At 47.9% G+C, this 27,374-nt stretch overlaps 19 non-coding genes across 19 annotated transcripts; all 19 read left to right on the forward strand.

Moving 5' to 3' along the window:
• The first annotated feature begins 519 nt into the window (after positions 1 to 519).
• LOC142688739 (U2 spliceosomal RNA) lies at positions 520 to 710 on the forward strand. Its single transcript, XR_012857795.1, has one exon. It is a non-coding gene; the product is annotated as a U2 spliceosomal RNA (small nuclear RNA).
• Positions 711 to 1,982: 1,272 nt separating this feature from the next.
• LOC142688740 (U2 spliceosomal RNA) lies at positions 1,983 to 2,173 on the forward strand. The gene has a single exon (XR_012857796.1). It is a non-coding gene; the product is annotated as a U2 spliceosomal RNA (small nuclear RNA).
• A 1,276-nt stretch (positions 2,174 to 3,449) lies between these two features.
• LOC142688741 (U2 spliceosomal RNA) lies at positions 3,450 to 3,640 on the forward strand. The gene has a single exon (XR_012857797.1). It is a non-coding gene; the product is annotated as a U2 spliceosomal RNA (small nuclear RNA).
• A 1,292-nt stretch (positions 3,641 to 4,932) lies between these two features.
• Positions 4,933 to 5,123, forward strand: LOC142688742 (U2 spliceosomal RNA). Its single transcript, XR_012857798.1, has one exon. It is a non-coding gene; the product is annotated as a U2 spliceosomal RNA (small nuclear RNA).
• Positions 5,124 to 6,395: 1,272 nt separating this feature from the next.
• Positions 6,396 to 6,586, forward strand: LOC142688743 (U2 spliceosomal RNA). The gene has a single exon (XR_012857799.1). It is a non-coding gene; the product is annotated as a U2 spliceosomal RNA (small nuclear RNA).
• A 1,276-nt stretch (positions 6,587 to 7,862) lies between these two features.
• Positions 7,863 to 8,053, forward strand: LOC142688744 (U2 spliceosomal RNA). The gene has a single exon (XR_012857800.1). It is a non-coding gene; the product is annotated as a U2 spliceosomal RNA (small nuclear RNA).
• A 1,280-nt stretch (positions 8,054 to 9,333) lies between these two features.
• Positions 9,334 to 9,524, forward strand: LOC142688747 (U2 spliceosomal RNA). Its single transcript, XR_012857802.1, has one exon. It is a non-coding gene; the product is annotated as a U2 spliceosomal RNA (small nuclear RNA).
• Positions 9,525 to 10,800: 1,276 nt separating this feature from the next.
• Positions 10,801 to 10,991, forward strand: LOC142688748 (U2 spliceosomal RNA). Its single transcript, XR_012857803.1, has one exon. It is a non-coding gene; the product is annotated as a U2 spliceosomal RNA (small nuclear RNA).
• Positions 10,992 to 12,259: 1,268 nt separating this feature from the next.
• Positions 12,260 to 12,450, forward strand: LOC142688749 (U2 spliceosomal RNA). Its single transcript, XR_012857804.1, has one exon. It is a non-coding gene; the product is annotated as a U2 spliceosomal RNA (small nuclear RNA).
• Positions 12,451 to 13,726: 1,276 nt separating this feature from the next.
• LOC142688750 (U2 spliceosomal RNA) lies at positions 13,727 to 13,917 on the forward strand. The gene has a single exon (XR_012857805.1). It is a non-coding gene; the product is annotated as a U2 spliceosomal RNA (small nuclear RNA).
• Positions 13,918 to 15,205: 1,288 nt separating this feature from the next.
• Positions 15,206 to 15,396, forward strand: LOC142688751 (U2 spliceosomal RNA). Its single transcript, XR_012857806.1, has one exon. It is a non-coding gene; the product is annotated as a U2 spliceosomal RNA (small nuclear RNA).
• A 1,280-nt stretch (positions 15,397 to 16,676) lies between these two features.
• Positions 16,677 to 16,867, forward strand: LOC142688752 (U2 spliceosomal RNA). The gene has a single exon (XR_012857807.1). It is a non-coding gene; the product is annotated as a U2 spliceosomal RNA (small nuclear RNA).
• A 1,284-nt stretch (positions 16,868 to 18,151) lies between these two features.
• LOC142688753 (U2 spliceosomal RNA) lies at positions 18,152 to 18,342 on the forward strand. Its single transcript, XR_012857808.1, has one exon. It is a non-coding gene; the product is annotated as a U2 spliceosomal RNA (small nuclear RNA).
• Positions 18,343 to 19,618: 1,276 nt separating this feature from the next.
• LOC142688754 (U2 spliceosomal RNA) lies at positions 19,619 to 19,809 on the forward strand. Its single transcript, XR_012857809.1, has one exon. It is a non-coding gene; the product is annotated as a U2 spliceosomal RNA (small nuclear RNA).
• A 1,304-nt stretch (positions 19,810 to 21,113) lies between these two features.
• LOC142688755 (U2 spliceosomal RNA) lies at positions 21,114 to 21,304 on the forward strand. The gene has a single exon (XR_012857810.1). It is a non-coding gene; the product is annotated as a U2 spliceosomal RNA (small nuclear RNA).
• Positions 21,305 to 22,584: 1,280 nt separating this feature from the next.
• On the forward strand, positions 22,585 to 22,775 carry LOC142688756 (U2 spliceosomal RNA). The gene has a single exon (XR_012857811.1). It is a non-coding gene; the product is annotated as a U2 spliceosomal RNA (small nuclear RNA).
• Positions 22,776 to 24,067: 1,292 nt separating this feature from the next.
• LOC142688759 (U2 spliceosomal RNA) lies at positions 24,068 to 24,258 on the forward strand. The gene has a single exon (XR_012857813.1). It is a non-coding gene; the product is annotated as a U2 spliceosomal RNA (small nuclear RNA).
• Positions 24,259 to 25,546: 1,288 nt separating this feature from the next.
• LOC142688760 (U2 spliceosomal RNA) lies at positions 25,547 to 25,737 on the forward strand. The gene has a single exon (XR_012857814.1). It is a non-coding gene; the product is annotated as a U2 spliceosomal RNA (small nuclear RNA).
• A 1,292-nt stretch (positions 25,738 to 27,029) lies between these two features.
• On the forward strand, positions 27,030 to 27,220 carry LOC142688761 (U2 spliceosomal RNA). The gene has a single exon (XR_012857815.1). It is a non-coding gene; the product is annotated as a U2 spliceosomal RNA (small nuclear RNA).
• Positions 27,221 to 27,374: the final 154 nt, after the last annotated feature.

Below are 27,374 nucleotides of genomic sequence, written 5' to 3' on the forward strand. Positions count from 1 at the left end.
CTGAGTGACTGACTGAGCCTCACCGTCTTATATAAAGTTCAGACGGAACTTTGCACGTGTCATAGTGGAGCCCTCAGGATTCCAGAGCCAGCTTTCTGACATCATAATGGGGCCTCAGAGATAAAAGCCTGGGCCCAGGCAGTGTTGGTCAGTGCTGCTCAGCAGGCAGCACTGGACTGGACTGGATTACAGCTGATACAAGGTGTGAAGGAACAAGGGGTGGCTGTGGGCATGCACTTGCTGCCGCTGCCAGTGTTTATCTGCATGGCAGCAGGGCATTTGGGCGTTGCCAGGAAGGCGTTTTTATGTAGATTCCTCCTCTTTCAGCACTGCATTGTGGTGCAAGCAAAAGAAGCAAATCCTGTCTGGCTTCCTCTCCGGCCTTTATTCACCTCCCGTGTAGCTGTGAGTGTGTGAGCCTGCAGGGCCCCATGGAATTGCCTAGAAGTAGGCTGAATCGCTGCAAGGGCTGAACAGCAGTATCGGGCAGGCTCGGGCAACGCGCGGCCCGTTCGGGTTATCGCTTCTCGGCCTTTTGGCTAAGATCAAGTGTAGTATCTGTTCTTATCAGTTTAATATCTGATACGTCCCCTATCTGGGGACCATATATTAAATGGATTTTTAGAACAGGGAGATGGAAATAGAGCTTGCTCTGTCCACTCCACGCATTGACCTGGTATTGCAGTATTTCCAGGACCGGTGCACCCTTTCCTTATGTGTTGACTAAAAGCAGATTCCAAAAGTGTTTTTTGTCTTTGCTATTGTTTCTGTCTTTCTGAAGGGATCTCCCCTTTTAATCCCATTATTTCAACACCTGTTGGACAATGCATGAGTGATAATGAGCTCATTGATTAAATGCAATTAATGAATAGATTGCCACCTCTTGTTGTGTGTCGTCTGTGTTTCTGTGTTTCCGGCATTTCACATTGGAACACCTCATTCACCTTCCTTGTCTTCTCTCCGCCCTCCCTTTTAGGTAAGTTAAAGAGCTGCACCTGAGCCAGCCACTGATTGATTGATTGATTGATTGATTGATTGATTGATGCAGCACAACAGTCAAATAGTGGAGTGGAGTAGGGGAACAGCAAACAGCCAATAAAGCAGCCCGCCCGCTCGCCTGCCCGCCACAATGGACCTACCTGTGTACACTAGATGGATGTGATGGAATGTACTGTCGTCCCTACATTTCAAGAAGAAGTAAGAATTGCAGTTGCAACAAAGCCTTGCTTGCCTACAAAGAGAGCAGCAATTTGGATTTGTTACTATGTTACCTAGAAGAATAACAAACTGTGCAAGGATGGAGGTTGTAGGAGCAAGGAGAAGTTGTCTGTAAAGTTGGTGGATGCCTATTTTCCATTTTGCAGTCCCTTGTCTCCCTCTTGTGGCCTCCTGGAGGCAACTAGCTGTGCAAAAAAAAGACAGCCTGGCGGCCGGCTGTTGCAGTGTTGCCCTCTCAGGCAACACTGAGTGACTGACTGAGCCTCACCGTCTTATATAAAGTTCAGACGGAACTTTGCACGTGTCATAGTGGAGCCCTCAGGATTCCAGAGCCAGCTTTCTGACATCATAATGGGGCCTCAGAGATAAAAGCCTGGGCCCAGGCAGTGTTGGTCAGTGCTGCTCAGCAGGCAGCACTGGACTGGACTGGATTACAGCTGATACAAGGTGTGAAGGAACAAGGGGTGGCTGTGGGCATGCACTTGCTGCCGCTGCCAGTGTTTATCTGCATGGCAGCAGGGCATTTGGGCGTTGCCAGGAAGGCGTTTTTATGTAGATTCCTCCTCTTTCAGCACTGCATTGTGGTGCAAGCAAAAGAAGCAAATCCTGTCTGGCTTCCTCTCCGGCCTTTATTCACCTCCCGTGTAGCTGTGAGTGTGTGAGCCTGCAGGGCCCCATGGAATTGCCTAGAAGTAGGCTGAATCGCTGCAATGGCTGAACAGCAGTATTGGGCAGGCTCGGGCAACGCGCGGCCCGTTCGGGTTATCGCTTCTCGGCCTTTTGGCTAAGATCAAGTGTAGTATCTGTTCTTATCAGTTTAATATCTGATACGTCCCCTATCTGGGGACCATATATTAAATGGATTTTTAGAACAGGGAGATGGAAATAGAGCTTGCTCTGTCCACTCCACGCATTGACCTGGTATTGCAGTATTTCCAGGACCGGTGCACCCTTTCCTTATGTGTTGACTAAAAGCAGATTCCAAAAGTGTTTTTTGTCTTTGCTATTGTTTCTGTCTTTCTGAAGGGATCTCCCCTTTTAATCCCATTATTTCAACACCTGTTGGACAATGCATGAGTGATAATGAGCTCATTGATTAAATGCAATTAATGAATAGATTGCCACCTCTTGTTGTGTGTCGTCTGTGTTTCTGTGTTTCCGGCATTTCACATTGGAACACCTCATTCACCTTCCTTGTCTTCTCTCCGCCCTCCCTTTTAGGTAAGTTAAAGAGCTGCACCTGAGCCAGCCACTGATTGATTGATTGATTGATTGATTGATTGATTGATTGATGCAGCACAACAGTCAAATAGTGGAGTGGAGTAGGGGAACAGCAAACAGCCAATAAAGCAGCCCGCCCGCTCGCCTGCCCGCCACAATGGACCTACCTGTGTACACTAGATGGATGTGATGGAATGTACTGTCGTCCCTACATTTCAAGAAGAAGTAAGAATTGCAGTTGCAACAAAGCCTTGCTTGCCTACAAAGAGAGCAGCAATTTGGATTTGTTACTATGTTACCTAGAAGAATAACAAACTGTGCAAGGATGGAGGTTGTAGGAGCAAGGAGAAGTTGTCTGTAAAGTTGGTGGATGCCTATTTTCCATTTTGCAGTCCCTTGTCTCCCTCTTGTGGCCTCCTGGAGGCAACTAGCTGTGCAAAAAAAAGACAGCCTGGCGGCCGGCTGTTGCAGTGTTGCCCTCTCAGGCAACACTGAGTGACTGACTGAGCCTCACCGTCTTATATAAAGTTCAGACGGAACTTTGCACGTGTCATAGTGGAGCCCTCAGGATTCCAGAGCCAGCTTTCTGACATCATAATGGGGCCTCAGAGATAAAAGCCTGGGCCCAGGCAGTGTTGGTCAGTGCTGCTCAGCAGGCAGCACTGGACTGGACTGGATTACAGCTGATACAAGGTGTGAAGGAACAAGGGGTGGCTGTGGGCATGCACTTGCTGCCGCTGCCAGTGTTTATCTGCATGGCAGCAGGGCATTTGGGCGTTGCCAGGAAGGCGTTTTTATGTAGATTCCTCCTCTTTCAGCACTGCATTGTGGTGCAAGCAAAAGAAGCAAATCCTGTCTGGCTTCCTCTCCGGCCTTTATTCACCTCCCGTGTAGCTGTGAGTGTGTGAGCCTGCAGGGCCCCATGGAATTGCCTAGAAGTAGGCTGAATCGCTGCAAGGGCTGAACAGCAGTATCGGGCAGGCTCGGGCAACGCGCGGCCCGTTCGGGTTATCGCTTCTCGGCCTTTTGGCTAAGATCAAGTGTAGTATCTGTTCTTATCAGTTTAATATCTGATACGTCCCCTATCTGGGGACCATATATTAAATGGATTTTTAGAACAGGGAGATGGAAATAGAGCTTGCTCTGTCCACTCCACGCATTGACCTGGTATTGCAGTATTTCCAGGACCGGTGCACCCTTTCCTTATGTGTTGACTAAAAGCAGATTCCAAAAGTGTTTTTTGTCTTTGCTATTGTTTCTGTCTTTCTGAAGGGATCTCCCCTTTTAATCCCATTATTTCAACACCTGTTGGACAATGCATGAGTGATAATGAGCTCATTGATTAAATGCAATTAATGAATAGATTGCCACCTCTTGTTGTGTGTCGTCTGTGTTTCTGTGTTTCCGGCATTTCACATTGGAACACCTCATTCACCTTCCTTGTCTTCTCTCCGCCCTCCCTTTTAGGTAAGTTAAAGAGCTGCACCTGAGCCAGCCACTGATTGATTGATTGATTGATTGATTGATTGATTGATTGATTGATTGATTGATTGATGCAGCACAACAGTCAAATAGTGGAGTGGAGTAGGGGAACAGCAAACAGCCAATAAAGCAGCCCGCCCGCTCGCCTGCCCGCCACAATGGACCTACCTGTGTACACTAGATGGATGTGATGGAATGTACTGTCGTCCCTACATTTCAAGAAGAAGTAAGAATTGCAGTTGCAACAAAGCCTTGCTTGCCTACAAAGAGAGCAGCAATTTGGATTTGTTACTATGTTACCTAGAAGAATAACAAACTGTGCAAGGATGGAGGTTGTAGGAGCAAGGAGAAGTTGTCTGTAAAGTTGGTGGATGCCTATTTTCCATTTTGCAGTCCCTTGTCTCCCTCTTGTGGCCTCCTGGAGGCAACTAGCTGTGCAAAAAAAAGACAGCCTGGCGGCCGGCTGTTGCAGTGTTGCCCTCTCAGGCAACACTGAGTGACTGACTGAGCCTCACCGTCTTATATAAAGTTCAGACGGAACTTTGCACGTGTCATAGTGGAGCCCTCAGGATTCCAGAGCCAGCTTTCTGACATCATAATGGGGCCTCAGAGATAAAAGCCTGGGCCCAGGCAGTGTTGGTCAGTGCTGCTCAGCAGGCAGCACTGGACTGGACTGGATTACAGCTGATACAAGGTGTGAAGGAACAAGGGGTGGCTGTGGGCATGCACTTGCTGCCGCTGCCAGTGTTTATCTGCATGGCAGCAGGGCATTTGGGCGTTGCCAGGAAGGCGTTTTTATGTAGATTCCTCCTCTTTCAGCACTGCATTGTGGTGCAAGCAAAAGAAGCAAATCCTGTCTGGCTTCCTCTCCGGCCTTTATTCACCTCCCGTGTAGCTGTGAGTGTGTGAGCCTGCAGGGCCCCATGGAATTGCCTAGAAGTAGGCTGAATCGCTGCAAGGGCTGAACAGCAGTATCGGGCAGGCTCGGGCAACGCGCGGCCCGTTCGGGTTATCGCTTCTCGGCCTTTTGGCTAAGATCAAGTGTAGTATCTGTTCTTATCAGTTTAATATCTGATACGTCCCCTATCTGGGGACCATATATTAAATGGATTTTTAGAACAGGGAGATGGAAATAGAGCTTGCTCTGTCCACTCCACGCATTGACCTGGTATTGCAGTATTTCCAGGACCGGTGCACCCTTTCCTTATGTGTTGACTAAAAGCAGATTCCAAAAGTGTTTTTTGTCTTTGCTATTGTTTCTGTCTTTCTGAAGGGATCTCCCCTTTTAATCCCATTATTTCAACACCTGTTGGACAATGCATGAGTGATAATGAGCTCATTGATTAAATGCAATTAATGAATAGATTGCCACCTCTTGTTGTGTGTCGTCTGTGTTTCTGTGTTTCCGGCATTTCACATTGGAACACCTCATTCACCTTCCTTGTCTTCTCTCCGCCCTCCCTTTTAGGTAAGTTAAAGAGCTGCACCTGAGCCAGCCACTGATTGATTGATTGATTGATTGATTGATTGATTGATGCAGCACAACAGTCAAATAGTGGAGTGGAGTAGGGGAACAGCAAACAGCCAATAAAGCAGCCCGCCCGCTCGCCTGCCCGCCACAATGGACCTACCTGTGTACACTAGATGGATGTGATGGAATGTACTGTCGTCCCTACATTTCAAGAAGAAGTAAGAATTGCAGTTGCAACAAAGCCTTGCTTGCCTACAAAGAGAGCAGCAATTTGGATTTGTTACTATGTTACCTAGAAGAATAACAAACTGTGCAAGGATGGAGGTTGTAGGAGCAAGGAGAAGTTGTCTGTAAAGTTGGTGGATGCCTATTTTCCATTTTGCAGTCCCTTGTCTCCCTCTTGTGGCCTCCTGGAGGCAACTAGCTGTGCAAAAAAAAGACAGCCTGGCGGCCGGCTGTTGCAGTGTTGCCCTCTCAGGCAACACTGAGTGACTGACTGAGCCTCACCGTCTTATATAAAGTTCAGACGGAACTTTGCACGTGTCATAGTGGAGCCCTCAGGATTCCAGAGCCAGCTTTCTGACATCATAATGGGGCCTCAGAGATAAAAGCCTGGGCCCAGGCAGTGTTGGTCAGTGCTGCTCAGCAGGCAGCACTGGACTGGACTGGATTACAGCTGATACAAGGTGTGAAGGAACAAGGGGTGGCTGTGGGCATGCACTTGCTGCCGCTGCCAGTGTTTATCTGCATGGCAGCAGGGCATTTGGGCGTTGCCAGGAAGGCGTTTTTATGTAGATTCCTCCTCTTTCAGCACTGCATTGTGGTGCAAGCAAAAGAAGCAAATCCTGTCTGGCTTCCTCTCCGGCCTTTATTCACCTCCCGTGTAGCTGTGAGTGTGTGAGCCTGCAGGGCCCCATGGAATTGCCTAGAAGTAGGCTGAATCGCTGCAAGGGCTGAACAGCAGTATCGGGCAGGCTCGGGCAACGCGCGGCCCGTTCGGGTTATCGCTTCTCGGCCTTTTGGCTAAGATCAAGTGTAGTATCTGTTCTTATCAGTTTAATATCTGATACGTCCCCTATCTGGGGACCATATATTAAATGGATTTTTAGAACAGGGAGATGGAAATAGAGCTTGCTCTGTCCACTCCACGCATTGACCTGGTATTGCAGTATTTCCAGGACCGGTGCACCCTTTCCTTATGTGTTGACTAAAAGCAGATTCCAAAAGTGTTTTTTGTCTTTGCTATTGTTTCTGTCTTTCTGAAGGGATCTCCCCTTTTAATCCCATTATTTCAACACCTGTTGGACAATGCATGAGTGATAATGAGCTCATTGATTAAATGCAATTAATGAATAGATTGCCACCTCTTGTTGTGTGTCGTCTGTGTTTCTGTGTTTCCGGCATTTCACATTGGAACACCTCATTCACCTTCCTTGTCTTCTCTCCGCCCTCCCTTTTAGGTAAGTTAAAGAGCTGCACCTGAGCCAGCCACTGATTGATTGATTGATTGATTGATTGATTGATTGATTGATGCAGCACAACAGTCAAATAGCGGAGTGGAGTAGGGGAACAGCAAACAGCCAATAAAGCAGCCCGCCCGCTCGCCTGCCCGCCACAATGGACCTACCTGTGTACACTAGATGGATGTGATGGAATGTACTGTCGTCCCTACATTTCAAGAAGAAGTAAGAATTGCAGTTGCAACAAAGCCTTGCTTGCCTACAAAGAGAGCAGCAATTTGGATTTGTTACTATGTTACCTAGAAGAATAACAAACTGTGCAAGGATGGAGGTTGTAGGAGCAAGGAGAAGTTGTCTGTAAAGTTGGTGGATGCCTATTTTCCATTTTGCAGTCCCTTGTCTCCCTCTTGTGGCCTCCTGGAGGCAACTAGCTGTGCAAAAAAAAGACAGCCTGGCGGCCGGCTGTTGCAGTGTTGCCCTCTCAGGCAACACTGAGTGACTGACTGAGCCTCACCGTCTTATATAAAGTTCAGACGGAACTTTGCACGTGTCATAGTGGAGCCCTCAGGATTCCAGAGCCAGCTTTCTGACATCATAATGGGGCCTCAGAGATAAAAGCCTGGGCCCAGGCAGTGTTGGTCAGTGCTGCTCAGCAGGCAGCACTGGACTGGACTGGATTACAGCTGATACAAGGTGTGAAGGAACAAGGGGTGGCTGTGGGCATGCACTTGCTGCCGCTGCCAGTGTTTATCTGCATGGCAGCAGGGCATTTGGGCGTTGCCAGGAAGGCGTTTTTATGTAGATTCCTCCTCTTTCAGCACTGCATTGTGTTGCAAGCAAAAGAAGCAAATCCTGTCTGGCTTCCTCTCCGGCCTTTATTCACCTCCCGTGTAGCTGTGAGTGTGTGAGCCTGCAGGGCCCCATGGAATTGCCTAGAAGTAGGCTGAATCGCTGCAAGGGCTGAACAGCAGTATCGGGCAGGCTCGGGCAACGCGCGGCCCGTTCGGGTTATCGCTTCTCGGCCTTTTGGCTAAGATCAAGTGTAGTATCTGTTCTTATCAGTTTAATATCTGATACGTCCCCTATCTGGGGACCATATATTAAATGGATTTTTAGAACAGGGAGATGGAAATAGAGCTTGCTCTGTCCACTCCACGCATTGACCTGGTATTGCAGTATTTCCAGGACCGGTGCACCCTTTCCTTATGTGTTGACTAAAAGCAGATTCCAAAAGTGTTTTTTGTCTTTGCTATTGTTTCTGTCTTTCTGAAGGGATCTCCCCTTTTAATCCCATTATTTCAACACCTGTTGGACAATGCATGAGTGATAATGAGCTCATTGATTAAATGCAATTAATGAATAGATTGCCACCTCTTGTTGTGTGTCGTCTGTGTTTCTGTGTTTCCGGCATTTCACATTGGAACACCTCATTCACCTTCCTTGTCTTCTCTCCGCCCTCCCTTTTAGGTAAGTTAAAGAGCTGCACCTGAGCCAGCCACTGATTGATTGATTGATTGATTGATTGATTGATTGATTGATTGATGCAGCACAACAGTCAAATAGTGGAGTGGAGTAGGGGAACAGCAAACAGCCAATAAAGCAGCCCGCCCGCTCGCCTGCCCGCCACAATGGACCTACCTGTGTACACTAGATGGATGTGATGGAATGTACTGTCGTCCCTACATTTCAAGAAGAAGTAAGAATTGCAGTTGCAACAAAGCCTTGCTTGCCTACAAAGAGAGCAGCAATTTGGATTTGTTACTATGTTACCTAGAAGAATAACAAACTGTGCAAGGATGGAGGTTGTAGGAGCAAGGAGAAGTTGTCTGTAAAGTTGGTGGATGCCTATTTTCCATTTTGCAGTCCCTTGTCTCCCTCTTGTGGCCTCCTGGAGGCAACTAGCTGTGCAAAAAAAAGACAGCCTGGCGGCCGGCTGTTGCAGTGTTGCCCTCTCAGGCAACACTGAGTGACTGACTGAGCCTCACCGTCTTATATAAAGTTCAGACGGAACTTTGCACGTGTCATAGTGGAGCCCTCAGGATTCCAGAGCCAGCTTTCTGACATCATAATGGGGCCTCAGAGATAAAAGCCTGGGCCCAGGCAGTGTTGGTCAGTGCTGCTCAGCAGGCAGCACTGGACTGGACTGGATTACAGCTGATACAAGGTGTGAAGGAACAAGGGGTGGCTGTGGGCATGCACTTGCTGCCGCTGCCAGTGTTTATCTGCATGGCAGCAGGGCATTTGGGCGTTGCCAGGAAGGCGTTTTTATGTAGATTCCTCCTCTTTCAGCACTGCATTGTGGTGCAAGCAAAAGAAGCAAATCCTGTCTGGCTTCCTCTCCGGCCTTTATTCACCTCCCGTGTAGCTGTGAGTGTGTGAGCCTGCAGGGCCCCATGGAATTGCCTAGAAGTAGGCTGAATCGCTGCAAGGGCTGAACAGCAGTATCGGGCAGGCTCGGGCAACGCGCGGCCCGTTCGGGTTATCGCTTCTCGGCCTTTTGGCTAAGATCAAGTGTAGTATCTGTTCTTATCAGTTTAATATCTGATACGTCCCCTATCTGGGGACCATATATTAAATGGATTTTTAGAACAGGGAGATGGAAATAGAGCTTGCTCTGTCCACTCCACGCATTGACCTGGTATTGCAGTATTTCCAGGACCGGTGCACCCTTTCCTTATGTGTTGACTAAAAGCAGATTCCAAAAGTGTTTTTTGTCTTTGCTATTGTTTCTGTCTTTCTGAAGGGATCTCCCCTTTTAATCCCATTATTTCAACACCTGTTGGACAATGCATGAGTGATAATGAGCTCATTGATTAAATGCAATTAATGAATAGATTGCCACCTCTTGTTGTGTGTCGTCTGTGTTTCTGTGTTTCCGGCATTTCACATTGGAACACCTCATTCACCTTCCTTGTCTTCTCTCCGCCCTCCCTTTTAGGTAAGTTAAAGAGCTGCACCTGAGCCAGCCACTGATTGATTGATTGATTGATTGATTGATTGATTGATTGATGCAGCACAACAGTCAAATAGTGGAGTGGAGTAGGGGAACAGCAAACAGCCAATAAAGCAGCCCGCCCGCTCGCCTGCCCGCCACAATGGACCTACCTGTGTACACTAGATGGATGTGATGGAATGTACTGTCGTCCCTACATTTCAAGAAGAAGTAAGAATTGCAGTTGCAACAAAGCCTTGCTTGCCTACAAAGAGAGCAGCAATTTGGATTTGTTACTATGTTACCTAGAAGAATAACAAACTGTGCAAGGATGGAGGTTGTAGGAGCAAGGAGAAGTTGTCTGTAAAGTTGGTGGATGCCTATTTTCCATTTTGCAGTCCCTTGTCTCCCTCTTGTGGCCTCCTGGAGGCAACTAGCTGTGCAAAAAAAAGACAGCCTGGCGGCCGGCTGTTGCAGTGTTGCCCTCTCAGGCAACACTGAGTGACTGACTGAGCCTCACCGTCTTATATAAAGTTCAGACGGAACTTTGCACGTGTCATAGTGGAGCCCTCAGGATTCCAGAGCCAGCTTTCTGACATCATAATGGGGCCTCAGAGATAAAAGCCTGGGCCCAGGCAGTGTTGGTCAGTGCTGCTCAGCAGGCAGCACTGGACTGGACTGGATTACAGCTGATACAAGGTGTGAAGGAACAAGGGGTGGCTGTGGGCATGCACTTGCTGCCGCTGCCAGTGTTTATCTGCATGGCAGCAGGGCATTTGGGCGTTGCCAGGAAGGCGTTTTTATGTAGATTCCTCCTCTTTCAGCACTGCATTGTGGTGCAAGCAAAAGAAGCAAATCCTGTCTGGCTTCCTCTCCGGCCTTTATTCACCTCCCGTGTAGCTGTGAGTGTGTGAGCCTGCAGGGCCCCATGGAATTGCCTAGAAGTAGGCTGAATCGCTGCAAGGGCTGAACAGCAGTATTGGGCAGGCTCGGGCAACGCGCGGCCCGTTCGGGTTATCGCTTCTCGGCCTTTTGGCTAAGATCAAGTGTAGTATCTGTTCTTATCAGTTTAATATCTGATACGTCCCCTATCTGGGGACCATATATTAAATGGATTTTTAGAACAGGGAGATGGAAATAGAGCTTGCTCTGTCCACTCCACGCATTGACCTGGTATTGCAGTATTTCCAGGACCGGTGCACCCTTTCCTTATGTGTTGACTAAAAGCAGATTCCAAAAGTGTTTTTTGTCTTTGCTATTGTTTCTGTCTTTCTGAAGGGATCTCCCCTTTTAATCCCATTATTTCAACACCTGTTGGACAATGCATGAGTGATAATGAGCTCATTGATTAAATGCAATTAATGAATAGATTGCCACCTCTTGTTGTGTGTCGTCTGTGTTTCTGTGTTTCCGGCATTTCACATTGGAACACCTCATTCACCTTCCTTGTCTTCTCTCCGCCCTCCCTTTTAGGTAAGTTAAAGAGCTGCACCTGAGCCAGCCACTGATTGATTGATTGATTGATTGATTGATTGATGCAGCACAACAGTCAAATAGTGGAGTGGAGTAGGGGAACAGCAAACAGCCAATAAAGCAGCCCGCCCGCTCGCCTGCCCGCCACAATGGACCTACCTGTGTACACTAGATGGATGTGATGGAATGTACTGTCGTCCCTACATTTCAAGAAGAAGTAAGAATTGCAGTTGCAACAAAGCCTTGCTTGCCTACAAAGAGAGCAGCAATTTGGATTTGTTACTATGTTACCTAGAAGAATAACAAACTGTGCAAGGATGGAGGTTGTAGGAGCAAGGAGAAGTTGTCTGTAAAGTTGGTGGATGCCTATTTTCCATTTTGCAGTCCCTTGTCTCCCTCTTGTGGCCTCCTGGAGGCAACTAGCTGTGCAAAAAAAAGACAGCCTGGCGGCCGGCTGTTGCAGTGTTGCCCTCTCAGGCAACACTGAGTGACTGACTGAGCCTCACCGTCTTATATAAAGTTCAGACGGAACTTTGCACGTGTCATAGTGGAGCCCTCAGGATTCCAGAGCCAGCTTTCTGACATCATAATGGGGCCTCAGAGATAAAAGCCTGGGCCCAGGCAGTGTTGGTCAGTGCTGCTCAGCAGGCAGCACTGGACTGGACTGGATTACAGCTGATACAAGGTGTGAAGGAACAAGGGGTGGCTGTGGGCATGCACTTGCTGCCGCTGCCAGTGTTTATCTGCATGGCAGCAGGGCATTTGGGCGTTGCCAGGAAGGCGTTTTTATGTAGATTCCTCCTCTTTCAGCACTGCATTGTGGTGCAAGCAAAAGAAGCAAATCCTGTCTGGCTTCCTCTCCGGCCTTTATTCACCTCCCGTGTAGCTGTGAGTGTGTGAGCCTGCAGGGCCCCATGGAATTGCCTAGAAGTAGGCTGAATCGCTGCAAGGGCTGAACAGCAGTATCGGGCAGGCTCGGGCAACGCGCGGCCCGTTCGGGTTATCGCTTCTCGGCCTTTTGGCTAAGATCAAGTGTAGTATCTGTTCTTATCAGTTTAATATCTGATACGTCCCCTATCTGGGGACCATATATTAAATGGATTTTTAGAACAGGGAGATGGAAATAGAGCTTGCTCTGTCCACTCCACGCATTGACCTGGTATTGCAGTATTTCCAGGACCGGTGCACCCTTTCCTTATGTGTTGACTAAAAGCAGATTCCAAAAGTGTTTTTTGTCTTTGCTATTGTTTCTGTCTTTCTGAAGGGATCTCCCCTTTTAATCCCATTATTTCAACACCTGTTGGACAATGCATGAGTGATAATGAGCTCATTGATTAAATGCAATTAATGAATAGATTGCCACCTCTTGTTGTGTGTCGTCTGTGTTTCTGTGTTTCCGGCATTTCACATTGGAACACCTCATTCACCTTCCTTGTCTTCTCTCCGCCCTCCCTTTTAGGTAAGTTAAAGAGCTGCACCTGAGCCAGCCACTGATTGATTGATTGATTGATTGATTGATTGATTGATTGATGCAGCACAACAGTCAAATAGTGGAGTGGAGTAGGGGAACAGCAAACAGCCAATAAAGCAGCCCGCCCGCTCGCCTGCCCGCCACAATGGACCTACCTGTGTACACTAGATGGATGTGATGGAATGTACTGTCGTCCCTACATTTCAAGAAGAAGTAAGAATTGCAGTTGCAACAAAGCCTTGCTTGCCTACAAAGAGAGCAGCAATTTGGATTTGTTACTATGTTACCTAGAAGAATAACAAACTGTGCAAGGATGGAGGTTGTAGGAGCAAGGAGAAGTTGTCTGTAAAGTTGGTGGATGCCTATTTTCCATTTTGCAGTCCCTTGTCTCCCTCTTGTGGCCTCCTGGAGGCAACTAGCTGTGCAAAAAAAAGACAGCCTGGCGGCCGGCTGTTGCAGTGTTGCCCTCTCAGGCAACACTGAGTGACTGACTGAGCCTCACCGTCTTATATAAAGTTCAGACGGAACTTTGCACGTGTCATAGTGGAGCCCTCAGGATTCCAGAGCCAGCTTTCTGACATCATAATGGGGCCTCAGAGATAAAAGCCTGGGCCCAGGCAGTGTTGGTCAGTGCTGCTCAGCAGGCAGCACTGGACTGGACTGGATTACAGCTGATACAAGGTGTGAAGGAACAAGGGGCGGCTGTGGGCATGCACTTGCTGCCGCTGCCAGTGTTTATCTGCATGGCAGCAGGGCATTTGGGCGTTGCCAGGAAGGCGTTTTTATGTAGATTCCTCCTCTTTCAGCACTGCATTGTGGTGCAAGCAAAAGAAGCAAATCCTGTCTGGCTTCCTCTCCGGCCTTTATTCACCTCCCGTGTAGCTGTGAGTGTGTGAGCCTGCAGGGCCCCATGGAATTGCCTAGAAGTAGGCTGAATCGCTGCAAGGGCTGAACAGCAGTATCGGGCAGGCTCGGGCAACGCGCGGCCCGTTCGGGTTATCGCTTCTCGGCCTTTTGGCTAAGATCAAGTGTAGTATCTGTTCTTATCAGTTTAATATCTGATACGTCCCCTATCTGGGGACCATATATTAAATGGATTTTTAGAACAGGGAGATGGAAATAGAGCTTGCTCTGTCCACTCCACGCATTGACCTGGTATTGCAGTATTTCCAGGACCGGTGCACCCTTTCCTTATGTGTTGACTAAAAGCAGATTCCAAAAGTGTTTTTTGTCTTTGCTATTGTTTCTGTCTTTCTGAAGGGATCTCCCCTTTTAATCCCATTATTTCAACACCTGTTGGACAATGCATGAGTGATAATGAGCTCATTGATTAAATGCAATTAATGAATAGATTGCCACCTCTTGTTGTGTGTCGTCTGTGTTTCTGTGTTTCCGGCATTTCACATTGGAACACCTCATTCACCTTCCTTGTCTTCTCTCCGCCCTCCCTTTTAGGTAAGTTAAAGAGCTGCACCTGAGCCAGCCACTGATTGATTGATTGATTGATTGATTGATTGATTGATTGATTGATTGATTGATGCAGCACAACAGTCAAATAGTGGAGTGGAGTAGGGGAACAGCAAACAGCCAATAAAGCAGCCCGCCCGCTCGCCTGCCCGCCACAATGGACCTACCTGTGTACACTAGATGGATGTGATGGAATGTACTGTCGTCCCTACATTTCAAGAAGAAGTAAGAATTGCAGTTGCAACAAAGCCTTGCTTGCCTACAAAGAGAGCAGCAATTTGGATTTGTTACTATGTTACCTAGAAGAATAACAAACTGTGCAAGGATGGAGGTTGTAGGAGCAAGGAGAAGTTGTCTGTAAAGTTGGTGGATGCCTATTTTCCATTTTGCAGTCCCTTGTCTCCCTCTTGTGGCCTCCTGGAGGCAACTAGCTGTGCAAAAAAAAGACAGCCTGGCGGCCGGCTGTTGCAGTGTTGCCCTCTCAGGCAACACTGAGTGACTGACTGAGCCTCACCGTCTTATATAAAGTTCAGACGGAACTTTGCACGTGTCATAGTGGAGCCCTCAGGATTCCAGAGCCAGCTTTCTGACATCATAATGGGGCCTCAGAGATAAAAGCCTGGGCCCAGGCAGTGTTGGTCAGTGCTGCTCAGCAGGCAGCACTGGACTGGACTGGATTACAGCTGATACAAGGTGTGAAGGAACAAGGGGTGGCTGTGGGCATGCACTTGCTGCCGCTGCCAGTGTTTATCTGCATGGCAGCAGGGCATTTGGGCGTTGCCAGGAAGGCGTTTTTATGTAGATTCCTCCTCTTTCAGCACTGCATTATGGTGCAAGCAAAAGAAGCAAATCCTGTCTGGCTTCCTCTCCGGCCTTTATTCACCTCCCGTGTAGCTGTGAGTGTGTGAGCCTGCAGGGCCCCATGGAATTGCCTAGAAGTAGGCTGAATCGCTGCAAGGGCTGAACAGCAGTATCGGGCAGGCTCGGGCAACGCGCGGTCCGTTCGGGTTATCGCTTCTCGGCCTTTTGGCTAAGATCAAGTGTAGTATCTGTTCTTATCAGTTTAATATCTGATACGTCCCCTATCTGGGGACCATATATTAAATGGATTTTTAGAACAGGGAGATGGAAATAGAGCTTGCTCTGTCCACTCCACGCATTGACCTGGTATTGCAGTATTTCCAGGACCGGTGCACCCTTTCCTTATGTGTTGACTAAAAGCAGATTCCAAAAGTGTTTTTTGTCTTTGCTATTGTTTCTGTCTTTCTGAAGGGATCTCCCCTTTTAATCCCATTATTTCAACACCTGTTGGACAATGCATGAGTGATAATGAGCTCATTGATTAAATGCAATTAATGAATAGATTGCCACCTCTTGTTGTGTGTCGTCTGTGTTTCTGTGTTTCCGGCATTTCACATTGGAACACCTCATTCACCTTCCTTGTCTTCTCTCCGCCCTCCCTTTTAGGTAAGTTAAAGAGCTGCACCTGAGCCAGCCACTGATTGATTGATTGATTGATTGATTGATTGATTGATTGATTGATGCAGCACAACAGTCAAATAGTGGAGTGGAGTAGGGGAACAGCAAACAGCCAATAAAGCAGCCCGCCCGCTCGCCTGCCCGCCACAATGGACCTACCTGTGTACACTAGATGGATGTGATGGAATGTACTGTCGTCACTACATTTCAAGAAGAAGTAAGAATTGCAGTTGCAACAAAGCCTTGCTTGCCTACAAAGAGAGCAGCAATTTGGATTTGTTACTATGTTACCTAGAAGAATAACAAACTGTGCAAGGATGGAGGTTGTAGGAGCAAGGAGAAGTTGTCTGTAAAGTTGGTGGATGCCTATTTTCCATTTTGCAGTCCCTTGTCTCCCTCTTGTGGCCTCCTGGAGGCAACTAGCTGTGCAAAAAAAAGACAGCCTGGCGGCCGGCTGTTGCAGTGTTGCCCTCTCAGGCAACACTGAGTGACTGACTGAGCCTCACCGTCTTATATAAAGTTCAGACGGAACTTTGCACGTGTCATAGTGGAGCCCTCAGGATTCCAGAGCCAGCTTTCTGACATCATAATGGGGCCTCAGAGATAAAAGCCTGGGCCCAGGCAGTGTTGGTCAGTGCTGCTCAGCAGGCAGCACTGGACTGGACTGGATTACAGCTGATACAAGGTGTGAAGGAACAAGGGGTGGCTGTGGGCATGCACTTGCTGCCGCTGCCAGTGTTTATCTGCATGGCAGCAGGGCATTTGGGCGTTGCCAGGAAGGCGTTTTTATGTAGATTCCTCCTCTTTCAGCACTGCATTGTGGTGCAAGCAAAAGAAGCAAATCCTGTCTGGCTTCCTCTCCGGCCTTTATTCACCTCCCGTGTAGCTGTGAGTGTGTGAGCCTGCAGGGCCCCATGGAATTGCCTAGAAGTAGGCTGAATCGCTGCAAGGGCTGAACAGCAGTATCGGGCAGGCTCGGGCAACGCGCGGCCCGTTCGGGTTATCGCTTCTCGGCCTTTTGGCTAAGATCAAGTGTAGTATCTGTTCTTATCAGTTTAATATCTGATACGTCCCCTATCTGGGGACCATATATTAAATGGATTTTTAGAACAGGGAGATGGAAATAGAGCTTGCTCTGTCCACTCCACGCATTGACCTGGTATTGCAGTATTTCCAGGACCGGTGCACCCTTTCCTTATGTGTTGACTAAAAGCAGATTCCAAAAGTGTTTTTTGTCTTTGCTATTGTTTCTGTCTTTCTGAAGGGATCTCCCCTTTTAATCCCATTATTTCAACACCTGTTGGACAATGCATGAGTGATAATGAGCTCATTGATTAAATGCAATTAATGAATAGATTGCCACCTCTTGTTGTGTGTCGTCTGTGTTTCTGTGTTTCCGGCATTTCACATTGGAACACCTCATTCACCTTCCTTGTCTTCTCTCCGCCCTCCCTTTTAGGTAAGTTAAAGAGCTGCACCTGAGCCAGCCACTGATTGATTGATTGATTGATTGATTGATTGATTGATTGATTGATTGATGCAGCACAACAGTCAAATAGTGGAGTGGAGTAGGGGAACAGCAAACAGCCAATAAAGCAGCCCGCCCGCTCGCCTGCCCGCCACAATGGACCTACCTGTGTACACTAGATGGATGTGATGGAATGTACTGTCGTCCCTACATTTCAAGAAGAAGTAAGAATTGCAGTTGCAACAAAGCCTTGCTTGCCTACAAAGAGAGCAGCAATTTGGATTTGTTACTATGTTACCTAGAAGAATAACAAACTGTGCAAGGATGGAGGTTGTAGGAGCAAGGAGAAGTTGTCTGTAAAGTTGGTGGATGCCTATTTTCCATTTTGCAGTCCCTTGTCTCCCTCTTGTGGCCTCCTGGAGGCAACTAGCTGTGCAAAAAAAAGACAGCCTGGCGGCCGGCTGTTGCAGTGTTGCCCTCTCAGGCAACACTGAGTGACTGACTGAGCCTCACCGTCTTATATAAAGTTCAGACGGAACTTTGCACGTGTCATAGTGGAGCCCTCAGGATTCCAGAGCCAGCTTTCTGACATCATAATGGGGCCTCAGAGATAAAAGCCTGGGCCCAGGCAGTGTTGGTCAGTGCTGCTCAGCAGGCAGCACTGGACTGGACTGGATTACAGCTGATACAAGGTGTGAAGGAACAAGGGGTGGCTGTGGGCATGCACTTGCTGCCGCTGCCAGTGTTTATCTGCATGGCAGCAGGGCATTTGGGCGTTGCCAGGAAGGCGTTTTTATGTAGATTCCTCCTCTTTCAGCACTGCATTGTGGTGTAAGCAAAAGAAGCAAATCCTGTCTGGCTTCCTCTCCGGCCTTTATTCACCTCCCGTGTAGCTGTGAGTGTGTGAGCCTGCAGGGCCCCATGGAATTGCCTAGAAGTAGGCTGAATCGCTGCAAGGGCTGAACAGCAGTATCGGGCAGGCTCAGGCAACGCGCGGCCCGTTCGGGTTATCGCTTCTCGGCCTTTTGGCTAAGATCAAGTGTAGTATCTGTTCTTATCAGTTTAATATCTGATACGTCCCCTATCTGGGGACCATATATTAAATGGATTTTTAGAACAGGGAGATGGAAATAGAGCTTGCTCTGTCCACTCCACGCATTGACCTGGTATTGCAGTATTTCCAGGACCGGTGCACCCTTTCCTTATGTGTTGACTAAAAGCAGATTCCAAAAGTGTTTTTTGTCTTTGCTATTGTTTCTGTCTTTCTGAAGGGATCTCCCCTTTTAATCCCATTATTTCAACACCTGTTGGACAATGCATGAGTGATAATGAGCTCATTGATTAAATGCAATTAATGAATAGATTGCCACCTCTTGTTGTGTGTCGTCTGTGTTTCTGTGTTTCCGGCATTTCACATTGGAACACCTCATTCACCTTCCTTGTCTTCTCTCCGCCCTCCCTTTTAGGTAAGTTAAAGAGCTGCACCTGAGCCAGCCACTGATTGATTGATTGATTGATTGATTGATTGATTGATTGATGCAGCACAACAGTCAAATAGTGGAGTGGAGTAGGGGAACAGCAAACAGCCAATAAAGCAGCCCGCCCGCTCGCCTGCCCGCCACAATGGACCTACCTGTGTACACTAGATGGATGTGATGGAATGTACTGTCGTCACTACATTTCAAGAAGAAGTAAGAATTGCAGTTGCAACAAAGCCTTGCTTGCCTACAAAGAGAGCAGCAATTTGGATTTGTTACTATGTTACCTAGAAGAATAACAAACTGTGCAAGGATGGAGGTTGTAGGAGCAAGGAGAAGTTGTCTGTAAAGTTGGTGGATGCCTATTTTCCATTTTGCAGTCCCTTGTCTCCCTCTTGTGGCCTCCTGGAGGCAACTAGCTGTGCAAAAAAAAGACAGCCTGGCGGCCGGCTGTTGCAGTGTTGCCCTCTCAGGCAACACTGAGTGACTGACTGAGCCTCACCGTCTTATATAAAGTTCAGACGGAACTTTGCACGTGTCATAGTGGAGCCCTCAGGATTCCAGAGCCAGCTTTCTGACATCATAATGGGGCCTCAGAGATAAAAGCCTGGGCCCAGGCAGTGTTGGTCAGTGCTGCTCAGCAGGCAGCACTGGACTGGACTGGATTACAGCTGATACAAGGTGTGAAGGAACAAGGGGTGGCTGTGGGCATGCACTTGCTGCCGCTGCCAGTGTTTATCTGCATGGCAGCAGGGCATTTGGGCGTTGCCAGGAAGGCGTTTTTATGTAGATTCCTCCTCTTTCAGCACTGCATTGTGGTGCAAGCAAAAGAAGCAAATCCTGTCTGGCTTCCTCTCCGGCCTTTATTCACCTCCCGTGTAGCTGTGAGTGTGTGAGCCTGCAGGGCCCCATGGAATTGCCTAGAAGTAGGCTGAATCGCTGCAAGGGCTGAACAGCAGTATCGGGCAGGCTCGGGCAACGCGCGGCCCGTTCGGGTTATCGCTTCTCGGCCTTTTGGCTAAGATCAAGTGTAGTATCTGTTCTTATCAGTTTAATATCTGATACGTCCCCTATCTGGGGACCATATATTAAATGGATTTTTAGAACAGGGAGATGGAAATAGAGCTTGCTCTGTCCACTCCACGCATTGACCTGGTATTGCAGTATTTCCAGGACCGGTGCACCCTTTCCTTATGTGTTGACTAAAAGCAGATTCCAAAAGTGTTTTTTGTCTTTGCTATTGTTTCTGTCTTTCTGAAGGGATCTCCCCTTTTAATCCCATTATTTCAACACCTGTTGGACAATGCATGAGTGATAATGAGCTCATTGATTAAATGCAATTAATGAATAGATTGCCACCTCTTGTTGTGTGTCGTCTGTGTTTCTGTGTTTCCGGCATTTCACATTGGAACACCTCATTCACCTTCCTTGTCTTCTCTCCGCCCTCCCTTTTAGGTAAGTTAAAGAGCTGCACCTGAGCCAGCCACTGATTGATTGATTGATTGATTGATTGATTGATTGATTGATTGATTGATTGATTGATTGATTGATTGATGCAGCACAACAGTCAAATAGTGGAGTGGAGTAGGGGAACAGCAAACAGCCAATAAAGCAGCCCGCCCGCTCGCCTGCCCGCCACAATGGACCTACCTGTGTACACTAGATGGATGTGATGGAATGTACTGTCGTCCCTACATTTCAAGAAGAAGTAAGAATTGCAGTTGCAACAAAGCCTTGCTTGCCTACAAAGAGAGCAGCAATTTGGATTTGTTACTATGTTACCTAGAAGAATAACAAACTGTGCAAGGATGGAGGTTGTAGGAGCAAGGAGAAGTTGTCTGTAAAGTTGGTGGATGCCTATTTTCCATTTTGCAGTCCCTTGTCTCCCTCTTGTGGCCTCCTGGAGGCAACTAGCTGTGCAAAAAAAAGACAGCCTGGCGGCCGGCTGTTGCAGTGTTGCCCTCTCAGGCAACACTGAGTGACTGACTGAGCCTCACCGTCTTATATAAAGTTCAGACGGAACTTTGCACGTGTCATAGTGGAGCCCTCAGGATTCCAGAGCCAGCTTTCTGACATCATAATGGGGCCTCAGAGATAAAAGCCTGGGCCCAGGCAGTGTTGGTCAGTGCTGCTCAGCAGGCAGCACTGGACTGGACTGGATTACAGCTGATACAAGGTGTGAAGGAACAAGGGGTGGCTGTGGGCATGCACTTGCTGCCGCTGCCAGTGTTTATCTGCATGGCAGCAGGGCATTTGGGCGTTGCCAGGAAGGCGTTTTTATGTAGATTCCTCCTCTTTCAGCACTGCATTATGGTGCAAGCAAAAGAAGCAAATCCTGTCTGGCTTCCTCTCCGGCCTTTATTCACCTCCCGTGTAGCTGTGAGTGTGTGAGCCTGCAGGGCCCCATGGAATTGCCTAGAAGTAGGCTGAATCGCTGCAAGGGCTGAACAGCAGTATCGGGCAGGCTCGGGCAACGCGCGGCCCGTTCGGGTTATCGCTTCTCGGCCTTTTGGCTAAGATCAAGTGTAGTATCTGTTCTTATCAGTTTAATATCTGATACGTCCCCTATCTGGGGACCATATATTAAATGGATTTTTAGAACAGGGAGATGGAAATAGAGCTTGCTCTGTCCACTCCACGCATTGACCTGGTATTGCAGTATTTCCAGGACCGGTGCACCCTTTCCTTATGTGTTGACTAAAAGCAGATTCCAAAAGTGTTTTTTGTCTTTGCTATTGTTTCTGTCTTTCTGAAGGGATCTCCCCTTTTAATCCCATTATTTCAACACCTGTTGGACAATGCATGAGTGATAATGAGCTCATTGATTAAATGCAATTAATGAATAGATTGCCACCTCTTGTTGTGTGTCGTCTGTGTTTCTGTGTTTCCGGCATTTCACATTGGAACACCTCATTCACCTTCCTTGTCTTCTCTCCGCCCTCCCTTTTAGGTAAGTTAAAGAGCTGCACCTGAGCCAGCCACTGATTGATTGATTGATTGATTGATTGATTGATTGATTGATTGATGCAGCACAACAGTCAAATAGTGGAGTGGAGTAGGGGAACAGCAAACAGCCAATAAAGCAGCCCGCCCGCTCGCCTGCCCGCCACAATGGACCTACCTGTGTACACTAGATGGATGTGATGGAATGTACTGTCGTCACTACATTTCAAGAAGAAGTAAGAATTGCAGTTGCAACAAAGCCTTGCTTGCCTACAAAGAGAGCAGCAATTTGGATTTGTTACTATGTTACCTAGAAGAATAACAAACTGTGCAAGGATGGAGGTTGTAGGAGCAAGGAGAAGTTGTCTGTAAAGTTGGTGGATGCCTATTTTCCATTTTGCAGTCCCTTGTCTCCCTCTTGTGGCCTCCTGGAGGCAACTAGCTGTGCAAAAAAAAGACAGCCTGGCGGCCGGCTGTTGCAGTGTTGCCCTCTCAGGCAACACTGAGTGACTGACTGAGCCTCACCGTCTTATATAAAGTTCAGACGGAACTTTGCACGTGTCATAGTGGAGCCCTCAGGATTCCAGAGCCAGCTTTCTGACATCATAATGGGGCCTCAGAGATAAAAGCCTGGGCCCAGGCAGTGTTGGTCAGTGCTGCTCAGCAGGCAGCACTGGACTGGACTGGATTACAGCTGATACAAGGTGTGAAGGAACAAGGGGTGGCTGTGGGCATGCACTTGCTGCCGCTGCCAGTGTTTATCTGCATGGCAGCAGGGCATTTGGGCGTTGCCAGGAAGGCGTTTTTATGTAGATTCCTCCTCTTTCAGCACTGCATTGTGGTGCAAGCAAAAGAAGCAAATCCTGTCTGGCTTCCTCTCCGGCCTTTATTCACCTCCCGTGTAGCTGTGAGTGTGTGAGCCTGCAGGGCCCCATGGAATTGCCTAGAAGTAGGCTGAATCGCTGCAAGGGCTGAACAGCAGTATCGGGCAGGCTCGGGCAACGCGCGGCCCGTTCGGGTTATCGCTTCTCGGCCTTTTGGCTAAGATCAAGTGTAGTATCTGTTCTTATCAGTTTAATATCTGATACGTCCCCTATCTGGGGACCATATATTAAATGGATTTTTAGAACAGGGAGATGGAAATAGAGCTTGCTCTGTCCACTCCACGCATTGACCTGGTATTGCAGTATTTCCAGGACCGGTGCACCCTTTCCTTATGTGTTGACTAAAAGCAGATTCCAAAAGTGTTTTTTGTCTTTGCTATTGTTTCTGTCTTTCTGAAGGGATCTCCCCTTTTAATCCCATTATTTCAACACCTGTTGGACAATGCATGAGTGATAATGAGCTCATTGATTAAATGCAATTAATGAATAGATTGCCACCTCTTGTTGTGTGTCGTCTGTGTTTCTGTGTTTCCGGCATTTCACATTGGAACACCTCATTCACCTTCCTTGTCTTCTCTCCGCCCTCCCTTTTAGGTAAGTTAAAGAGCTGCACCTGAGCCAGCCACTGATTGATTGATTGATTGATTGATTGATTGATTGATTGATTGATTGATTGATTGATGCAGCACAACAGTCAAATAGTGGAGTGGAGTAGGGGAACAGCAAACAGCCAATAAAGCAGCCCGCCCGCTCGCCTGCCCGCCACAATGGACCTACCTGTGTACACTAGATGGATGTGATGGAATGTACTGTCGTCCCTACATTTCAAGAAGAAGTAAGAATTGCAGTTGCAACAAAGCCTTGCTTGCCTACAAAGAGAGCAGCAATTTGGATTTGTTACTATGTTACCTAGAAGAATAACAAACTGTGCAAGGATGGAGGTTGTAGGAGCAAGGAGAAGTTGTCTGTAAAGTTGGTGGATGCCTATTTTCCATTTTGCAGTCCCTTGTCTCCCTCTTGTGGCCTCCTGGAGGCAACTAGCTGTGCAAAAAAAAGACAGCCTGGCGGCCGGCTGTTGCAGTGTTGCCCTCTCAGGCAACACTGAGTGACTGACTGAGCCTCACCGTCTTATATAAAGTTCAGACGGAACTTTGCACGTGTCATAGTGGAGCCCTCAGGATTCCAGAGCCAGCTTTCTGACATCATAATGGGGCCTCAGAGATAAAAGCCTGGGCCCAGGCAGTGTTGGTCAGTGCTGCTCAGCAGGCAGCACTGGACTGGACTGGATTACAGCTGATACAAGGTGTGAAGGAACAAGGGGTGGCTGTGGGCATGCACTTGCTGCCGCTGCCAGTGTTTATCTGCATGGCAGCAGGGCATTTGGGCGTTGCCAGGAAGGCGTTTTTATGTAGATTCCTCCTCTTTCAGCACTGCATTGTGGTGTAAGCAAAAGAAGCAAATCCTGTCTGGCTTCCTCTCCGGCCTTTATTCACCTCCCGTGTAGCTGTGAGTGTGTGAGCCTGCAGGGCCCCATGGAATTGCCTAGAAGTAGGCTGAATCGCTGCAAGGGCTGAACAGCAGTATCGGGCAGGCTCGGGCAACGCGCGGCCCGTTCGGGTTATCGCTTCTCGGCCTTTTGGCTAAGATCAAGTGTAGTATCTGTTCTTATCAGTTTAATATCTGATACGTCCCCTATCTGGGGACCATATATTAAATGGATTTTTAGAACAGGGAGATGGAAATAGAGCTTGCTCTGTCCACTCCACGCATTGACCTGGTATTGCAGTATTTCCAGGACCGGTGCACCCTTTCCTTATGTGTTGACTAAAAGCAGATTCCAAAAGTGTTTTTTGTCTTTGCTATTGTTTCTGTCTTTCTGAAGGGATCTCCCCTTTTAATCCCATTATTTCAACACCTGTTGGACAATGCATGAGTGATAATGAGCTCATTGATTAAATGCAATTAATGAATAGATTGCCACCTCTTGTTGTGTGTCGTCTGTGTTTCTGTGTTTCCGGCATTTCACATTGGAACACCTCATTCACCTTCCTTGTCTTCTCTCCGCCCTCCCTTTTAGGTAAGTTAAAGAGCTGCACCTGAGCCAGCCACTGATTGATTGATTGATTGATTGATTGATTGATTGATTGATTGATTGATTGATGCAGCACAACAGTCAAATAGTGGAGTGGAGTAGGGGAACAGCAAACAGCCAATAAAGCAGCCCGCCCGCTCGCCTGCCCGCCACAATGGACCTACCTGTGTACACTAGATGGATGTGATGGAATGTACTGTCGTCCCTACATTTCAAGAAGAAGTAAGAATTGCAGTTGCAACAAAGCCTTGCTTGCCTACAAAGAGAGCAGCAATTTGGATTTGTTACTATGTTACCTAGAAGAATAACAAACTGTGCAAGGATGGAGGTTGTAGGAGCAAGGAGAAGTTGTCTGTAAAGTTGGTGGATGCCTATTTTCCATTTTGCAGTCCCTTGTCTCCCTCTTGTGGCCTCCTGGAGGCAACTAGCTGTGCAAAAAAAAGACAGCCTGGCGGCCGGCTGTTGCAGTGTTGCCCTCTCAGGCAACACTGAGTGACTGACTGAGCCTCACCGTCTTATATAAAGTTCAGACGGAACTTTGCACGTGTCATAGTGGAGCCCTCAGGATTCCAGAGCCAGCTTTCTGACATCATAATGGGGCCTCAGAGATAAAAGCCTGGGCCCAGGCAGTGTTGGTCAGTGCTGCTCAGCAGGCAGCACTGGACTGGACTGGATTACAGCTGATACAAGGTGTGAAGGAACAAGGGGTGGCTGTGGGCATGCACTTGCTGCCGCTGCCAGTGTTTATCTGCATGGCAGCAGGGCATTTGGGCGTTGCCAGGAAGGCGTTTTTATGTAGATTCCTCCTCTTTCAGCACTGCATTGTGGTGCAAGCAAAAGAAGCAAATCCTGTCTGGCTTCCTCTCCGGCCTTTATTCACCTCCCGTGTAGCTGTGAGTGTGTGAGCCTGCAGGGCCCCATGGAATTGCCTAGAAGTAAGCTGAATCGCTGCAAGGGCTGAACAGCAGTATCGGGCAGGCTCGGGCAACGCGCGGCCCGTTCGGGTTATCGCTTCTCGGCCTTTTGGCTAAGATCAAGTGTAGTATCTGTTCTTATCAGTTTAATATCTGATACGTCCCCTATCTGGGGACCATATATTAAATGGATTTTTAGAACAGGGAGATGGAAATAGAGCTTGCTCTGTCCACTCCACGCATTGACCTGGTATTGCAGTATTTCCAGGACCGGTGCACCCTTTCCTTATGTGTTGACTAAAAGCAGATTCCAAAAGTGTTTTTTGTCTTTGCTATTGTTTCTGTCTTTCTGAAGGGATCTCCCCTTTTAATCCCATTATTTCAACACCTGTTGGACAATGCATGAGTGATAATGAGCTCATTGATTAAATGCAATTAATGAATAGATTGCCACCTCTTGTTGTGTGTCGTCTGTGTTTCTGTGTTTCCGGCATTTCACATTGGAACACCTCATTCACCTTCCTTGTCTTCTCTCCGCCCTCCCTTTTAGGTAAGTTAAAGAGCTGCACCTGAGCCAGCCACTGATTGATTGATTGATTGATTGATTGATTGATTGATTGATTGATTGATTGATTGATGCAGCACAACAGTCAAATAGTGGAGTGGAGTAGGGGAACAGCAAACAGCCAATAAAGCAGCCCGCCCGCTCGCCTGCCCGCCACAATGGACCTACCTGTGTACACTAGATGGATGTGATGGAATGTACTGTCGTCCCTACATTTCAAGAAGAAGTAAGAATTGCAGTTGCAACAAAGCCTTGCTTGCCTACAAAGAGAGCAGCAATTTGGATTTGTTACTATGTTACCTAGAAGAATAACAAACTGTGCAAGGATGGAGGTTGTAGGAGCAAGGAGAAGTTGTCTGTAAAGTTGGTGGATGCCTATTTTCCATTTTGCAGTCCCTTGTCTCCCTCTTGTGGCCTCCTGGAGGCAACTAGCTGTGCAAAAAAAAGACAGCCTGGCGGCCGGCTGTTGCAGTGTTGCCCTCTCAGGCAACACTGAGTGACTGACTGAGCCTCACCGTCTTATATAAAGTTCAGACGGAACTTTGCACGTGTCATAGTGGAGCCCTCAGGATTCCAGAGCCAGCTTTCTGACATCATAATGGGGCCTCAGAGATAAAAGCCTGGGCCCAGGCAGTGTTGGTCAGTGCTGCTCAGCAGGCAGCACTGGACTGGACTGGATTACAGCTGATACAAGGTGTGAAGGAACAAGGGGTGGCTGTGGGCATGCACTTGCTGCCGCTGCCAGTGTTTATCTGCATGGCAGCAGGGCATTTGGGCGTTGCCAGGAAGGCGTTTTTATGTAGATTCCTCCTCTTTCAGCACTGCATTGTGGTGCAAGCAAAAGAAGCAAATCCTGTCTGGCTTCCTCTCCGGCCTTTATTCACCTCCCGTGTAGCTGTGAGTGTGTGAGCCTGCAGGGCCCCATGGAATTGCCTAGAAGTAGGCTGAATCGCTGCAAGGGCTGAACAGCAGTATCGGGCAGGCTCGGGCAACGCGCGGCCCGTTCGGGTTATCGCTTCTCGGCCTTTTGGCTAAGATCAAGTGTAGTATCTGTTCTTATCAGTTTAATATCTGATACGTCCCCTATCTGGGGACCATATATTAAATGGATTTTTAGAACAGGGAGATGGAAATAGAGCTTGCTCTGTCCACTCCACGCATTGACCTGGTATTGCAGTATTTCCAGGACCGGTGCACCCTTTCCTTATGTGTTGACTAAAAGCAGATTCCAAAAGTGTTTTTTGTCTTTGCTATTGTTTCTGTCTTTCTGAAGGGATCTCCCCTTTTAATCCCATTATTTCAACACCTGTTGGACAATGCATGAGTGATAATGAGCTCATTGATTAAATGCAATTA

This window comes from Rhinoderma darwinii (assembly GCF_050947455.1).
Source record: "Rhinoderma darwinii isolate aRhiDar2 chromosome 5 unlocalized genomic scaffold, aRhiDar2.hap1 SUPER_5_unloc_26, whole genome shotgun sequence".
NCBI classification, from domain to species: Eukaryota; Metazoa; Chordata; class Amphibia; order Anura; family Rhinodermatidae; genus Rhinoderma; species Rhinoderma darwinii.